We start from the raw sequence: 13,457 nt of genomic DNA on the forward strand, positions 1-13,457 counted from the left end.
TTTCCCATTTCTTTGCAAATAGACCCTGTTTATTCTTCCAGACAATGATGGATCCATCCCTAAGGGGTTAAGCCACACTTGCTTCAAGCCAATTTGTAGCTTGTGGCAACAGGTTAAAATGTGCCAGCAATTTGCCTGCAGGTGGGCAATTAACCCAATTGGCTCAGGTGTGGCCAATGAGGAAAGGACAACTCTATTAGAGTTTCTTAGAAACATTTTCCTCCCTACATCAGAGAGAGCCAAACAAGGAAGAGGACCCTTCCCCTTCCTGGTCTGGATGCTGCCATGCTGGGATGTGACATTTAAATTAGTGACAACTGCGAGATTATGAGCCCAGGGACAAAAAGCCAGTGCTCTGAAGATAATTCAGTGTAAAGACAGGAAGATGTTCTTTCCTTGATGACATTATTAAGCCACTGTATCACCTTTGGGCTGCTGAGCTGTGGACTTCTTAAGAAATAAATAGGTGAACTTACAGTTTAAACCACTGTTTGTTCGGTATTCTGCTACTTTCAGCCAAAAGTATTCCCTACAGATACATAAATCTTTCAGGCAAAGAAAAGAAATAAGTCATTAGAAGAAAAAAATGGAACAAACTTATTGAGGCCATCATGAGTGACCTAGCAGTGTCCTGCTCTTTTCTGCTTTTGATTATTTGCTTTTTCAAATCTGATCTTCAACAAGCTTAGTCCTCTGTTACCCCAAACCCCTATTGACTCCAATAGGGTTGGCTCCAGGTTCAAGAGGCTGAAGAAGAGACCCAGAGCCAGCAATCGAGACATGGGGATTTACAGGGGGCTTACGTACCGGGAAGAGAGTTCAGTGGCAGCAGACTGGACATGAGAACCACGCGGCCCAGTGGCAGTGAGCTGAGCAGAAGAACTGCAGCAGCTTGCAAAAGACAAGCAGTTTATATAGCACTTTCATGTAGCACCCTCCCCCTAACAACCTCCACCTGGCAGTCATTCAACCCAACAACACTCAGGGCCTCAATCCCCTTTGTGGTCCCTGTTCCATTGGATGGCCCCGGGGCTCAGATGTTCTTCATAGACAGGGAATGAATCTCTAGGCTGGCCACTTCCATATCCCCTACCTCGGAACACACATCGAGGTTCATCTGCCATACAGGGTAAGTCTAAAAGTATGCTTAAGTTATTACTATCAGGTGTGTTCACCATAGCCCCATCCAGACATCCTTCAGGTCTAAAGAGCTTGGATAACGTGTTATTACTCATAAATGCAAAATCTTTGGGTCCTTTGGTGTCTCCAGCAATAATTTTCAAAAACTTTTCGGATGATTTTTACAAGCATTCACCGACTGCTTAGAATATTCCAGAGCAATTCCAGGACATTGAAGGGACCAAGATGCAAGAGAGATGTTCCCCATCCTCAGGGGCTTACTGTCTAGAAGACAGGCAGGCATGGAAAGAAATTGTCTCAAAGGTAACATGGCAAGTGAGAAAAATTCCACATGAGCAGAGAGGAGGGACATTCATACTCAAAGCCTTCTCAGTTGCCTCAGGGAATCTTCAGTATAGCTCCGGTATAAAGCAGAAATCATCAGATGTAAAGGGCATGTCCCATTCTTGGTAATATTAAAAGATCAATGAAGAAAGTTTCCAAGGTGTCCCTGGAGCACAAAAGAGAAAGAAGAACAAGCAAAATCTTTGGATGAAAGGAAAGAGATGTGGAAAATTCCAGAAGATGAGCAAGGCTTGGGTTCCTCTTCTCCATTTTAGCAATTGACCACAGAGCAGAAGCATCTGTCACCCTTGAAAAATCCCCCAAGGGAAGAATGTTAAAAGCCTGGCTACGGGCTTGAATTGGGAGCAAGGGAATGACATGGGACTACCGACCATAAATTATAAATAGAATCCTTCTAGATTCTTATGATTCCCCCTATCATTTAACAATTGCCTTGCTCACAAATACTTTGACTGCAATTCTTTTATAATGGTTGGCCTTTGCTGATTTTATTTCCCCACAAAATGTAACTGAATTTTCACAGAAGCAACAACTCTCTTTATTTTTATCCTTACAGTTTGCTGAATTAGGGATTACTTATTTCAGTTGCCATTAACAGGTACTACAGGCATAAGCAGACATGGGAACAAACACAATTGAGTTACTAGGCCTAAAAATCAACACGTAGACAAAAAGAGTACCCAGACCACGGAATAGCCAACTCCCATTTACTGTCAGGGCTGTGAGCATCCTCGGGATGGAGTGGAGGAAAAGTCGATCCAGTTAACCTGTAAAGTAGAGGTGAATAATATGACCTATTTTCCTTCGGCCAATCATTCTGCTATCTGGGCTTTACAATATATTTCCTCACAAAAGATACAGTGATTTTTAGATTGCAATGCAGCATGTCACGCTTGCTATTTTAGAAAATTTGCCCAACTTTAATTGGTACTTTGAATTGCTAGCTCAACAGTTGATCAGTCTGATTGATCTTAACGGGACTAGCTTCTCCAGTGCCTCTGAATCCACGCAGCTCATTGCCCTCACCTCCCCTGCCACATTGCTTCTGTGTGCCCCTCCTGGTCCACTTCCCACCCATCTCTGCTCTCTGTTTCCCAAGGCCAACATGTATGGATGATGGCAACACACAATTGATGTAGTGCTGTATCTTGGGCTTCTGGTTGGGCTTGGCTACTGGGGCTCCCAGGTAGGAAATTATAGGAAGGGAGGAGAGTGAGGTGACCTCAGATTGGCAGCATCCTTAGACAGAAAATCCCTGTTCTGTTCTTAAAGTAGATAGTGGGCCAGGAGCGATGGCTCACGCCTGTAATCCCAACACTTTGGGAGGCAGAGGAGGGTGGATCATGAGATCAAGAGATCGAGACCATCCTGGCCAACATGGTGAAACCCCATCTGTACTAAAAATACATTCGCCGGGTGTGGTGGTGCACACCTGTGTTACTCAGGAGGCTGAGGCAGGAGAATGGCTTGAACCTAGGAAGAGGTTCAGTGAGCCGAGATCGCGCCACTGCACTCCAGCCTGGCGACAGAGAGAGACTTCGTCTCAAAAAAAAAAAAAAAAGTGGATAGCTTTATCCCATGCTCTGTCTTTGGGGTCCACTGTTACTACCCCTGGGTTTCCAGTTTATCCTGTCCTCCTACGCCCCACTCGAAGCTTGGTAATTAATCTGTCAGGCAATGAATCTCCCTTGAATTATCCTCATATTCGAGTGTGTCATCTGTGTCATTTTGACCCTTGCTGATACACCACTGGATAGCTCTCACACATTTCATCTACTGACTTATAATTCCACAGTCATAGAAGTAGAAACTGGTGGGGAGGGACCCAGTGCCTGAAACACTTTCTTTTCAGTGATAGATATTGTCAAGGATCCAAAGCCACCCTTCAGAAAACAAACTTGGTGGCCAGGGTGTGGGGTTGTTTGAGAAGTTCCCTACAACACATGCTCTCCGAACAGCTGTTCTTGGCTTCCAAACAGAGCAGTGTCCTTTTATGAACGTTTACACACTGTAACTCAGACAAGAAAAAGAAATATATGATTCCCAGGAAATTGGCAGTCATAAATGTATCATCCTAGGGTGAGGAAGCTGGAGGTCCTGGCTTTCAAAAATCTCTCCTCTTTTGGAAACCTAGAGTAGCGCTGAGAATGTGCTGAGTAATAAGAGCAGTACACATTACAGTAAATTCATGTGCCAGGCATTGATGGAGCACTCGCTGTGGGCCAGGCATGACGCTGAACGCTTCTTATGTTCTGCCTTACGTGATCTTCACCAAAGCCCGGAGAGCAGCCATTGCTAGTCATCTAGACAGACGAAGAACTTGGAGCTAAAGGGAATGAAGTGACTCACTGTCAGTCTCACAGGCAGGAAGTATCAAAGCCAGGATTCAAACCCAGGTCTGTCTGATTCCAGGGCTGCCATGTGCATGCCAAGAGTGGGGCAGGGGACAGGGGCTCAGATGCTGTCTTTGTCACGTAGTGCTTGGGTCACCTTAGGCAGGTCACCAAACATTCAGGGCCCACGTTTATAAAGTAAGGCCAATAGGACCTGTGGCCCAGGACCATTGTCAGAAGTAACCGAGTCCCCTTCTCCCGCCTGCAGAGATTCCTATCCCTGAGTGGATGCTGGAGGACATGCAGGAGAAGGGCAGGCGACTGGGATTTCCGGGGGACAGGATTTCACTTTCCTCTTGCACATGTGATTTCATAATTCTTCATTCTGGCCAACTCAGATCTGAAGTTGAGTAATAATGACATAGAAGCAAACCACCGCCATGTATTTTATGACAGCACCGTGCCAAGAGCATGCTGTGCATTATCTCATTTAAACCCCACACCATCCTAAGAGGGAGGAACTATCATAGCCTCATTTTCACAGCAACCGGACTGTCAGAGAGGTTAATTAGCTTTCCCAAGGCTACACAGTGAGAAGGTGGCAGAGTTCACAACAGAACCTAAATCTACCTGGCTCCTGCACCTTTGCTCTTAACCCATTTATGCCTGAAGTTGCAATTTTTTGAATTGAAAAATCAGACCTTGGCAATGACCTTGAGCAGTAGTATATAAATAACTCCCACATGCTTAGTGTTCCAATAATGGAACACTAGGCATAAATGGATTTCACTACTCTAGACCTCTTTCCTATTTTTTAATTCTATTTAACAAACACTTCTATGCTTGCTGTATTCCAGGAACTGTTCTGAACACTTCAAATATTAACTTGTGTAAAAATTCCAGGCGGTAGGTATATTATTGTGCCTACTATTACAGGTGGAGAAAACTGAGGTCCAGAGACTCTGAGTAACTTGCCCAAAGTCACACAGCCCTTCCAATTCCAACACACTTTTTCTTAAGTTTACAAACAAATCCAATGTCAGGCACTACAACATTTTGAGAGTGACAGGTTTGAATTGCCCACTGAATTACTATTCCAAATGATGAGTGCCAACATGCTATAAAGTTGTATCCTATGTAAAAATGTGAAGGAAACAGATATTGGTTTCCAATGTTTAGCCTCACCAGAAAAAGGCTGGGGCATATGATGGCCCCATTGAGGATGCCAAGAAGATGCAAAAAGCAAACTCTGCACTGGTTTAACCTCAGACCTCCAAGAAAGCTTCCATAATATTTGCTGCAGGCAAAATAATTCTGCATTACAAGTCTGCCAGTAGGCAGCCTGGGCCAGGAGAAATGAGCTGGAGAAAAGCCCAGTCTCTTGTTCAACAGGGGTATGGTGAATATGCTGGGTTGACGACTAAAGGTTAATTGCTCTGAGTAATACTGTGGCATTTAGGCCTGGTACCAAACAATCTGAGACAATATTGACCAAGACTCAGCCAACATCTGAGTGCAAACACAAATGAAAATCCAAGTCTTTAGGTAGGGAGAGCCTAAGCAAGGATCTGAATTCAGGAAGCTCAATCAGGAATGAGACAATCCCTTCAGAACCCCAAATGTAGAGCTTATATATTCCAGCACTGTACCATTAGAAACACTATGGATGCTCGGCCTTCGCACATGTGGCTGTCTGTGTTGAAATCAACTTTCCCCTCCCTGCCAGACCTCTGGGTTTCATCTGACCAATGCCACCTTTTTATTCAACTCTCAATTTCTAAGATGCTTCTTTCAGAAAGCCTTACTCCCCACTTCAGGCTGAGATAGCACATCTCATTCTTGGCCTCATATGCCCCCTTAATTTCCTGCTATTTGCCCATTCTTTTCACTTTATACACACCTCTCTCCCTGTTAGTCTGTAGCCCAGATAGAAATTTTACTCTTTTAATCTTTGTATCCTTTTATAATCTTAGCACTTAATGCAGGGCCTGGCACGTGGTGTGTGCTTAATAAATGTTTGGAGAACAAAAAGAATGGATGGATGGATGGATGGATGGATGGATGGATGGATGGATGGATGGATAATTGGATGGATGGTAGGATAGATGGATGGATGATTGAATGGATAATTGGATGCATGAATGGATGGATGAATGGATGTAGGTGGATGGATGGATGATTGGATGAATGGATAGATGGATGAATGGATAGATGGATGCATGAATGGATAGATGGATGGGTAGATGATTGGATGGATGGATGGATGGATGGATGGATGGATGGATGATGATCGGATAGATGGAGAGAGGAATGGATACATGGAGAAAGGGATGGAAGGATGGATTAGTGAGTTGTTGGGTGAATGGTTAGTTGCATACCTGAATGGATGGGTTGGTAGGTAAGTGCATAAATGGCCGAGTAGATGGTTTAAGGGATAGATAGGTGAATGGCTGGATGCTTCTAGAAGGCAGCTGGTAAAGGAGTGACAGGACCTTTCATTTTGTGGAATTCAAAGAAACCTAATCTTCTTCAGATATAACTGGTCCATAAAATTCTGTACATCTATCACTGGAGAAGAAGGCCCACACCACGTTTTCCCTTACTCAGAATGAAAGTTGTTTTATTTCTGGACTCTTGCCCTCCTTCAAGATGGTCTTGTTACTAAGTAAATATGTTTCCTCTGGATAAAAATTCAGCTCCATGTAAATCACATTTGTGATTGATTCTAAGAGTCTGGAACCGTATCTCCCCTTGTTGCTAAGGAAAAAATAGCACTTCTCTGGAGTTTTTTATCCTTGTTCTCTGACAAAAGAATCATTTGTTTCTTAAGCTGTGGGAGCTTGGGGCTTGAGGGGTGAAATCAAATCAACTTTGGTGGTTGATCTGAAGGATAAATAACCTCAAGCTATTAGAATTAATGTCCAAACTTCATTTGAATTTCAACTCTATCATTTACTAGTTGTGAAGCTTGGCTAAGTTTCTTAACTTCACTAACTCTTATTTTCATCATCTGTAGAAGAGGAACTAGGAATTATTGAAAAATAGCATAAAAGAATGGTTCAAAAACTTGTGTCAGGGAACAAGAAAAATAGCATGGTGTGGTAATTGTTCAATCAATGAGAGGCTGGTATAGTAGCTGGTTGGTGGAGTAACACATGTAGTAATAAAAATATTTTCATTTCAATTAATAAATGAGTAACAGTACAGTCAGATAGTGTTTCACAAGTTATGAAATGCTTACCAGTGGTGATAGAAAAGTTTGCACTGGGCATAAAGTGAACTGTAAATACTATTCAGTCACCAGCTGAGAAGGTGAGGAAGTTATTCCCTTTGCCATTTTCTTTCAATTATCAACTAATGCTTCTGGCTATATCAAAGAGAAAGCCTTAGTTTGATGCTAGAATTTCTTTCTGGGTTTCTTTTTTTTTTTTTTTTTTTTTTGAGACGGAGACTTGCCCCTATCCCCCAAGCTGGAGTGCAATGGCGCGATCTCAGCTCACCGCAACTTCCACCTCCCAGATTCAAGTGATTCTCCTGCCTCAGTCTCCCAAGTAGCTGGAATTACAGGCATGTGCCACCATGCCCAGCTAAGTTTTTGTATCTTTAGTGGAGATGGGGTTTCACCATGTTGGCCAGGCTGGTCTCGAACTCTTGACTTCATGATCTGCCTGCCTCGGCCTCCCAAAGCGCTGGGATTACAGGCATGAGCCACCGCGCCTGGCCATGCTAGAATTCCTTTAACATATTTTTAACAGAGTGAGCTGGCCTTAGGTGTGCATCTTAGGCAGGCAACAGAATCTAGCTAGAATGTAAGACCTTTCTTTACATTCGTTACAGGTTTATTTTTTAATATTACATTTTATTTGGGGGACATAATACTAATTTTCCACTTACGGTAGTCATAGTCAGTCTCTATTTTAGACACTTTAAATGAAATCGTGAGTCAATTTAAAGAAAATATGTTTTCATTTATATGGCATGAGGAATGAGAAGAAAAAGCTTCAGTGTATAACTAAAGTTCGGGAAGCCCTGCAGCAGGAGAGAGAAAACACAGATATGGCAAAACTGATCATGTTTAAATCCACCTTTGAAAAACTTGGGTTTTTTTTCCTGAGTTTCTGTTTCAATCCTCAGAGCAGTGTGTGTTATTGCTCCTCAGAGATGGCTTCTCATTTTCTCAGCTATAGTTCTCTAGAGAAGCGACGATAACCCAGATGTCTAGACGCTATGTGAGGTGAGCTAGAAAATCTCCTTCTCCCAGGAGAAGGACAAACACTTGAAGCTCAGCTTCAAACTTCAACCCCGGGTGCAACAGGAAAACCAACGGACACCGCTTAGCAGCCTGGTCAGGGCTCACAAACTCAAGTGTCTGCAGGGGTCAGGAAGACTCAGGAAGTATGTTTGTTCAAAGTGGGAATTAATCATCTATATATATTTTTTAAACAGAGTCTCTCTTTGTTGCCTAGGCTGGAGTGCCTAGGTGCAATCATGGCTGCAGCCTCGAACTCCTGGGTTCATGCAAACCCCCAGCCTCAGCCTCCCGAGTAGCTGGAACCACAGGCACACAGCACCATGCCTGGCTAAATTTTTTTTCAATATTTGTAGAGATGGGGGTCTTCCTATGCTATGTGATAAATATCAGGGTATAAACTCTCCATCTAAGAGCATAGTATGTATTGGATGAAAAAATTATACTTGTTTTCAATACAGACATACTTTGTATTTTAAGCATATGCAACTATGTTTATATTAAATATTATAATTATGTTATATTAAATACATCAAACTTCTATGAAATGTATGTAACTTTTCATTTACAAGGATGCTTTTGCATTCTTATGAAGACACGGGATCCCCTATAGTGTTCTTTTTTCGTACTTTTGGTAGAAATAGTTCATGGTTCTTACAAATTTGCTCCAAGAAAAATGGCAGCACGAGGGTGAAGATAAATAGGCAATGGATGTGGGGCCAGCAGGGAGGGAGTGATGGAAACCAAGATAAACTAAGAAACGAGTGTCCCTTTGAAAAGGCTGCCAATGCCTAGACCCAGGCAATTGTGATGTGACAATATTGCCAAAACTTTTAATTGATAAGTGAGAGATTAGAACTTTAAATTTTTATATAAAGTTTCCTGATTATTAAATGTTGGCAATCGGCCAGGTATGGTGGCTCATGCCTGTAATCCCAGCACTTCGGGAGGCATAGGTGGGAGAATCACTGGAGCCCAGGAGTTTGAGAATGGCCTGGGCAACACAGGGGGATGCCATCTCTACAAAAAATGAAAAAAAAAAAAAATCCAGGTGTAGTGGCATGCACCTGCAGTCCCAGCTATCTGGAAGGCTGAAGTGGGAGAATGCCTTGAGCCCAGGAGGTCCAGACGGCAGTGAGCCATGATGGTGCCACTGCACTCCAGCCTGGGGACAGAGTGAGACCCCATCTTAAAAAAAAAAAAAAGAAAAGTTGGCAATTAATCCTCACTTGGAAAAAACACGCTTCCCTCTAGCAACATCATAGAAGACTCATCACAAAGCTCTTGCCCCCAGCCCCTTCCTTTTATCTCTGACTTGGTGGAGTGGGGAAAACTGATCCGCAAGGAGGCTGAGTGCTAGAAGATGAAAGGAACTGGGTGTCAAGAATCAATGGCTTTGGCAGTTGACAAGCGATAAAGACAAATGTTCAGTCAACATGAGACAACACTTTTAATGTCACAGTCATGAAGGAAATGAAAATTACAACAGCAATGAGACATCTTTTTAAAATTAAGCAACTACAAAATAATTTAACTGTTAACACCCAATTTTAACGTGGGTACAAAGAAACCATTCCTTTCACATGTTTGTTCATCCATTCATCCATCCATTCACCCATCCATGGAAGTGCCAAATATAATTCTGAGTTATGGAGACCCAGCCCGGCCTCACGGAAGACTATGCAGTTGAACAGGAATTTGGCGATATGTATCAAATGCCTCTAAAACATGACTACCATTTGATCCACTACTTTAACATCTGGAAAATGCTAAGGGAGAAGTCTAGAAAATCTCTCATGTTTATAATAGCAGAAGGTGTCAAACACTTAAATGCCCAATATGGCCAGGTAGTTAATTCATCTCAGGTACTTAAACCCCCCAACCCCTATTTTAAATTTATTTATGACATCTATAAGGGAAAACAAAATTCCGGCTTTCAAGACAGTATTTCAGAATGAGTAATATAGGTATGATATTGATATGGAAGGAAAGAAATACCAAAAGAGGGTATTTCTTAGTGATAGGATTATAGATTATTATTTTAAATTTTATCCTCTGTGTGTTTTATAATAAATTTGTAATGAAAAAATAAAAAGCAGTTTTCAAAGTTTGGTTCTCAGAACACTTTGCACTGTTAAAAATTATGTAAGACCTCAAAGAATTTTTATGTGGATTCAGCGATAACTATTTACCACATTAAAAATTAAAACTAAGAATTTTAAAAATTTATATAATTTCATCTCAAAGAAAGAAATCCCTTCTATTTTAACATAAATAACATTTTTATGAAAAATGATTGTCTTCTAAAAATTTTTCAACAAAACTATTTGTTTTGTTCCAAAACACAAGGCAAAAATAATGGTAGTTTTAAATTTTTGCAAGTCTTTTTACTATCCGCTTTAATAGAAAACAGCTGGATTCTGGTATCTGCTTCTGCATTCAGTCTGTTGCCATATGTTGTTTTGGTTAAAGCACACAAAGCAACTCCAGCCTCTTGCAGGTCTGTAGCTGGAAAAGGGAGAAGTATTTGAACAGCCTTTTTGGGTAATTGCAGGTAGTTTCTACACCACCACCAAAAACTTGGCAAGTGATAGTTGCTCAAAGTTGGTTGCAGTGTGGAATCTGAAACCTACCACTGAACTTCTTTTTTTCTGGTTTTTTTTTTCTTTTTTGGTTTCTTTTTAGATGGAGTCTCGCTCTGTCGCACAGGCTGGAGTGCAGTGGCGCGATCTAGGCTCACTGCAACCTCCGCCTCCTGGGTTCAAGTAATTCTCCTGCCTCAGCCTCCTGAGTAGCTGGGATTACAGGCATGCGCCAGCACACCCAGCTAGTTTTTGTATTTTTAGTAGAAACGAGGTTTCACCATGTTGGCCAGGCTGGTCTCGAACTCCTGACCTCAGGTAATCTGCCCACCTCGGCCTCCCAAAGTGCTGGCATGGCACGAGCCACTGCTCCCGGCCTGAACTTCTTATTATCTGTGACTGTGAGAGGATGAGAGTGAAAAAGCTTAGTATTATTATGAAGATGGTTTGACCTCATAAATCCCCTAAAAGGTTCAGGGACATTCAGGGATTCCTGGGCCACCTTTTGAGAATCACTGTCTTTATACACAAGAAAGTGTGTTGCTCTCAGAGGGAGCCCTAGGACAACTGGAGTGATGGCTTCACTTTGCATATGTTTGGATGACCTTTCAAATTGTTGATTTCGTTTTTCCACTATACATTTCAATTAAAACAAAATAAACTTTCCTGAGGCCATTGTCATAGATTGGTCTTGTCGGAAGCAGACTCTGCGATGGAGATTGGCCTTTGGAGTTCATATTTCCTGCCTCCTATGCTATTTACCTCAAGAAGAAAAAAACCCACGAGAAGTCATATGATACGGGAAAATTATTAGCACTTCATAATACTATATTTTCAATTCTATTTGAATAAATATTTACAGATGCTTCTGATTTAAAACAAGTTTCTGACTAAAGAGTCTCTGCCGCAGAATCCATGGACAACATTGCAATATCTATACAATTTCATTTTACCCTACATTTTTCATAATGATGTCTTGAAACAAGGCAGAAAAATGGCAGAAAATATATTGCCTTCCTCATCCCCCTCCATGAATAGAGAGTTTACCAGGGAAGCCTGTAACTCCCCCACCCCTGGCATTGGTGTTACCTCTCTGTGAATTCTGACCCAGCATGGGGTTGGGTGAACTTCACAGTGAAGCCAGCATTGGAGCCAGGTCTCACAAAATCAGATGTTAGATTAGGTGACTCTCACCCTGTCTGAGCTCTAACCATTTGGTGTGTCCCCAGATCTAGACTAGGACCCGTGAGGTCAATATCTCCTTCCTCTGTCATTTAGGAGCTCCTGGGATCCCTTTCTTTCCAAACCCAGAACCGAAAGTGACTGGGATTCTATCTTCAAAAAGTGTTAGAAACATAAAAGTGAGCCACCTCTAATAAAAAATATCTGGTAACAGCACTTTGGGAGGCCGAGGTGAGTGGATCACAAGGTCAGGAGTTCGAGACCAGCCTGGCCAAGATGATGAAACCCCGTCTCTACTAAAAGTACAAAAATTAGCCCAGGGCGGTGGCAGGCACCTGTAATCCTAGCTACTAGGGAGGCTGAGGCAGGAGAATTGCTTGAACCCGGGAGGTAGAGGTTGCGGTGAGCCGGGATCGCACCACTGCACTCTAGTCTGGACGACAGAGCAAGACTCCGTCTCAAAAAAATAAAATAAAAAAAGATCCGTTAAGACTGTTCTAAGTGTTTTGCATATATTAACTAATTTAACCATCACAACAATGACACGTGGTAGATTCTATGGTGTTCCCCATTTTACAGAAAGATGAAGTCTGGCTACATGTTTACCTGGCTGTCCATGGTAGAAATCTCATAAACTCTTCCTCTCCCCTGAGCACACCTTATCAGTTCTGCTTCCAAATTATGTCTTTATTGTTTCCTCTGTTCCCCAATTCCTTTCTCTTACTTTCTTCTCCCCTCCTATCAGGGTCACATCGCATTATAGTTGCTTGTTGACTTGACTGTATCCCTCTCTTTGAGGACATGGACTGTGCCCAGTTACCTACCGAGTCCAGCTAATAGCAGGTGCTCCAGGAACATCTATGGAATGAATTAACTGCCTCTTAACCCAGTCGCCCATGGAGTAGACACTGTCGGTGGCCATCAGCTATTTCCCATTCCCAGTTATCTGCTAAAAGATAAAAACCCTGTTTTTGCTTCTTTGGCAATATGTTCACCCTCAGAGAGAAACCATATTTGTTTAAATGAGTGACCTTTAACCCTGACTTACACTTTGGGATCACCTACATTATTAAAACTACCTATCCTCAGGCCCCACCTTCAAAGATGGGGATTTAGATGTTTTAAAGCTCCCTGATTGATATTAACATACAGCCAGTGCTGAAAACCATGAGTCTAAGCCTAAGGTAGCAAATGATGATCCATAGGCCAGATACAATTGTCACCTGTTTTTGTAAATAAAGTTTTATTGGAACATAGCTACACCCATTTGTTTATGCATGGTCTATGGATGTTATTGCTCTAAAATGGCAGTGTTAAATAGTTGAAAGGAAGATCATATGTCCCACAAAACCTAAAATATTTATTATCTATTTCTACTTAAGTTTTATATATGGTGCAAGCTAGTAGTCAAAGTTCTTTTTATTTTCTTTTTCTTTTTTACAAATGGATGACCAGCTGCTCCAGTACCTTGTGTTGAAAGACAATCGTTTTCTGCATTGGGTTACCTTTGTAATGTGGTCAAAAATAAATTGACGGTGTATGTGTAGGTCTGTTTCTCTCTATTCCAGGGATTGGCAACTATAGCTTTTAGACCAAACCTGGACCACTACCTGCTTGCTTGCTTGT

Source organism: Nomascus leucogenys, chromosome 13 (assembly GCF_006542625.1).
Source record: "Nomascus leucogenys isolate Asia chromosome 13, Asia_NLE_v1, whole genome shotgun sequence".
NCBI lineage: Eukaryota > Metazoa > Chordata > Mammalia > Primates > Hylobatidae > Nomascus > Nomascus leucogenys.